Source organism: Tachyglossus aculeatus, unplaced genomic scaffold, assembly GCF_015852505.1.
Source record: "Tachyglossus aculeatus isolate mTacAcu1 unplaced genomic scaffold, mTacAcu1.pri scaffold_97_arrow_ctg1, whole genome shotgun sequence".
NCBI classification, from domain to species: Eukaryota; Metazoa; Chordata; class Mammalia; order Monotremata; family Tachyglossidae; genus Tachyglossus; species Tachyglossus aculeatus.
Genome location: NW_024045100.1, coordinates 874,099 through 878,869, shown reverse-complemented (window position 1 = coordinate 878,869; position 4,771 = coordinate 874,099). Strand labels below are relative to the sequence as shown.

At 42.0% G+C, this 4,771-nt stretch overlaps 1 pseudogene; it reads left to right on the top strand.

Annotated features, from left to right (window-relative positions):
• The first annotated feature begins 3,537 nt into the window (after positions 1–3,537).
• LOC119924339 lies at positions 3,538–4,457 on the top strand (annotated as a pseudogene).
• The last annotated feature ends 314 nt before the right edge of the window (positions 4,458–4,771 follow it).

Sequence of the window (4,771 nt, the reverse complement as noted above, 5' to 3'; positions counted from 1 at the left end):
CACAACGTTCTTTGAAGTCAGTGCCTGAATTGAATGCTGATCTTGACTGTCTATCCTGAAGGTGGACTGGTGCATTACAATCTGAAGTTGTGCAGTACCTGAGAGAGTCAGAGCTGGAAAGAAAAACCATTTCAGACACAGGACATAATCTACTTTCAGAATGCAGCAAATGTAAGATTTGAATATTGGCTTATGTATGGTTTTTATTTCTCAAAAACAACTCACAATTGTTTTCTTTGTCTTAAATCAATGCTTTGCAAATGCTATCAACTTTGCTGTTGTCATTCTGTTGTTAAAGTGTGAATATCATTATTAATTGTCTTAATGGACATACCCATGGCCGGCTCTAACGTACAGTAACCTCAACTGTAAAACAGTTACCTCATCTGTAAAATGGGGATTGAGACTGTGAGCCCCTCTTGGGACAGGGACTGTGTCTTACCCAATTTGCGTGCATCTTCCCCAATGCTTACAACAGTGCTTGGCACATAGTAAGCACTCAGCATAGTCCCTCTTCCATATGGGCCTCACAGTTTCAATCCCCATTTTACAGATGAAGCAAATGAGGCCCAGAGAAGTGAAGTGACTTGCCCAAGATCACACAGAAGACAAGTGGCAGATCTAGGATTAGAACCCATGACCTATTGCTCCCAAGCCTGTGCTCTATCCACTATGCCAAGCTGCTCCTCATCCCACTTTTAGCCCCCTAGCAGTTACGTACATATCCATAATTTATTTATCTATTTCAATGTCTGTTTCACTGCATAGACTGTAAACTCCTTTTGGGCAGGGAATGTGTTTACCAACTCTCTTGTGTTCTCCCAAGCACTTAGTACAGTGCTCTGCACATAGCATAAGTGCTTAATTAATATGTGATTGATTAATAGATTGAATGAATAGTACTTTCTTACATTCCTAATTTCCCCTTCATCATCCCTATGTCCCTCTAGGAAATCATTGTGATCTGTTCATCCACACATTAATTCCAACCTCCTGAACCTACTAATATTTTCCACTAGCATTTCTTCCTGTTACAGTGAACAGTTACAGAGACGTAGTTTGGCCTGTGGACAGAGCATGGTTCTTGAGTCAGAGGACCTGGGTTATAATCCTGACCCTGCCACATGTCTGCTGTGGGACCTTGGGCAAGTAGCTTCACTTCTCTAGGCTTCAGTTACCTCATCTGTAAAATGGAGATTAAGACTGAGCTCCATGTGGGACATGAACTTGTCCAATCTGATGAGATTGCTAGTGCTCAGTATCGGGCCTGGAACGTGGTAAGTGCTTAAAAAATATCATTAAACAAAACAAAGTACAGTGAAGTTGAAATGCTCATTACTGCCGAGTGAAATGTTTACTTTTATTTGGTTTGAACCGTTCTCCCAAAGCTTTGAAGGTGTCACCTTATCCTCATGTGGTGTTATTCGCTCCCCCCTTATAGACTGTAAACCCGGTGTCGGCAGGGATTGTCTTAATTGCTGAATTGTACTTTTCAAGGGCTTAGTACACTGCTCTGCACATAGTAAGCGTTCTATAAATATGACTGAATGAATGAATGACTACCAATTCTAGATTTGCTCTGTCTGCAGCCTTCATTAGTTTCTTGACTTTGGTCACACCACCTTGTAGATTTGAACCTAAATACTTAAATTCTATCTTCACAATAAAGCTTCGTCACCCCTGGATCATCTCTGTTGCCCTTCTCTGGTTCTTCTCCCGCCCCACTTTATCTTAAAATGGAGCAACCGGATCACAAATCAACAATTACTTTGAGATCACTTCCCTGAACCATGCTTGATAGGTCTGAGTCCATTATCATATAATTGTAATTGTTTCTTCCGAGGTGGATCAACATTTCCTTAGCTAAGATTGCTCTCCCTTTTAAAATACATTAGCCATTCTATAGACTAGTAAAATATCTGCCACCATCTTTTTCTCCCCTGTTGCAGTATAAACAAGGCTAAGAATATTTCCGACAGAAATACTACTCTGATACACCTTTACGTAAACAACCTAGTGTCTTTGGGCACCTTAAAAATGGTTCACTGTCTTTTCAAATATGTATATATCCTCTAGATTACGAGCTCATTGTAGGAAGGAACATGTCTACCAGCTCTGTTATGTTATAATCTCCCAAGTGTTTAGTATTGTGCTGTGTACACAGTATGCACTCAATAAATATGATCTGAGTGATCAATGCCCAGTTTTTCTCTCTCTTATTTTTCTGTAATTTTCTTTGTGTCTGACCACCCCACCACCACCACCACCCATTCGCCACTAGGCTATGAGTGCCTTGAGAGTGAAGATTATGTTTTAGAAATCTGTTATTTTGTCCCAAACATTTAGCAGAATGGTCTGCACAAGGAAGTGCTCAACAAATACTTTTGATTGATTTATTGATTACCTACTGTCAGATAGTGATGGGAATGCCTTTCAAGTCCAGCCCGTCTAGATTATTGTTTATCTGGATTTTTGACTATCTGGATTGTATTTAGCTCTGAATGACCAGAGACACAGCATGGCCTAGTGGATAGAGCACGAGTATGGGAGTCAGAAAGACCTGGGTCCTAATGCTGGCTCCACCACTTGCCTGCTGTGTGACTTAGGTTAAGTCACTTCACTTCTCTGTATCTCAGCTACCCCATTGGTAAAATCAATCAATCAATCAATCGTATTTATTGAGCGCTTACTGTGTGCAGAGCACTGTACTAAGCGCTTGGGAAGTACAAGTTGGCAACATATAGAGACAGTCCCTACCCAACAGTGCGCTCACAGTCTATAAGGATTAAGACTATGAGCCACTTTTGGAACATGGACTGTGTCTAGGAGGTCTTCCCAGACTGAGCCCCCTCCTTCCTCTCCCCCTCTCCATCCTCCCCGCCCTACCTCCTTCTCCTCCCCACAGCACCTGTATATATGTTTGTACAGATTTATTACTCTTTTTATTTTACTTGTACATATTTACTATTCTATTTATTTTAATTAGTTAATATTTGTTGTTGTTGTTGTCTGTCTCCCCCTTCTAAACTGTAACCCCATTGTTGGGTAGGGATCGTCTCTATATGTTGCCAACTTGTACTTCCCAAGCGCTTAGTACAATGCTCTACACACAGTAAGCGCTCAATAAATACGATTGAATGAATGAATCTGATTAACTTGTATCTCAGAACACAGTAAGTACTTAGCAAGTTCCATAAAAAGGATCCAGTTTATGTGAAGTTTTACTGTAATGCACATTCATATATTTTTATATTTGAGGTACCTCCTTGTTAGATGGAAAACTCTTCAAGGACAGGCAGTGAGTTTTCTCCTCCCTTGACTTCTGAATAGAGCTGATACTTAAATACTCAATCAGTGCTGCTATGTGACTGTGTGATTAGGAGAGCTGAAACCTGGAGATCCCTTTCAGAGTAATCTTTCTTGAAATCTGTCAAAACTTCAACAATAGAGAACCCTCAAATGTCTTCTTATTTGGTCACTATGATGCCAATGTGGATTAGATTTTTATTTTCTTTCCTGATAAACCAACTCTAACCCATGTCCTTCATGGAAAAGATGGAGAAAAAAAATAATGTGACCGAATTCATCCTCCTGGGTTTTACCCAAAGTCCGGAGATTCAGAGAACATTCTTTGTCATTTTCCTCTTATCCTCTCTAGTCACTGTGATGGGGAATCGGCTCATCGTCATAGCCATAAAGGCTAGTCAAACTCTGGGCACCCCCATGTACTATTTTCTGGCTTATTTGTCCTTCACAGATACCTGCTATACATGCTGTGTGGATCCTGTGTGCAGGAGAAGAAAACGATCTCCTTCAATTACTGCATGTTGCAGCTATTTGCAGGTCATTTGTTCGCCGGTGCCGAGATGGTCCTCCTCATGGCGATGGTCTACGACCTATACGTGGTCATCTGGAAGCTCCTGCACTACATTGCCATCATGAGTCAGCGCGTATGTGGCCTGCTGGTGGGAGTGGCCTGGACAGAGGGCTTCCTTCCCGCAACTATCCAGCTCCTCTTCATGGTCGAATTGCCATTCTGTGGCCCCAACGTGATCGACCACTTCACCTGTGACTTGTTCCCTTTGTTGAAGCTTGCTTGCACTGACACCCAGATCTGCGGCCTGATGGTCATGGCCGAATGTGGGGCAATGTGTATATTAAGTTTTCTTCTACTCGTCTTTTCTTACATCGTCATCTGGAGCTCCCTGAGGACTCACAGTTCTGCAGGGAGACAGAAAGCCCTCTCTACCTGTGTTTCCCACATTGCCATAGTCGTTTTGTTCTTCTTTCCATCTATTTTCATGTACTTGAGACCCGTGTGCACTCTTCCTGTGGACAAGTCGTTGGCCATATTTTACATTATTGTCAGCCCCATGTTGAAACCCATCATCTACACTGTGAGAAGAACAGAGGTGAAAAATGCCATGAAGAAGCTGTGGAGCAAGAAAGTGAAATGAATTCTTTCATTTATGCAAATGTTTGGGTGACAAGAGGGAGACTGCGAAGGGGACAGGAATTGTTTGTCGGGTCCAGATTATCTGGGGCATGAACATAAAAGTCTGGGCTGATTTTGGGCACAGATACACGGGGCATAATAAATAAACTCAAATCTCTGAATGGAGGCTGGGTTGTTCATTCATTCATTCATTCAATCATATCTATTGAGTACCTACTGGGTGCAGAGCACTGTACTAAGCGCTTGGGAAGTACAAGTTGGCAACATATAGAGAAGGTCCCTACCCAACAGCGGGCTCACAGGCTAGAAGTGGGA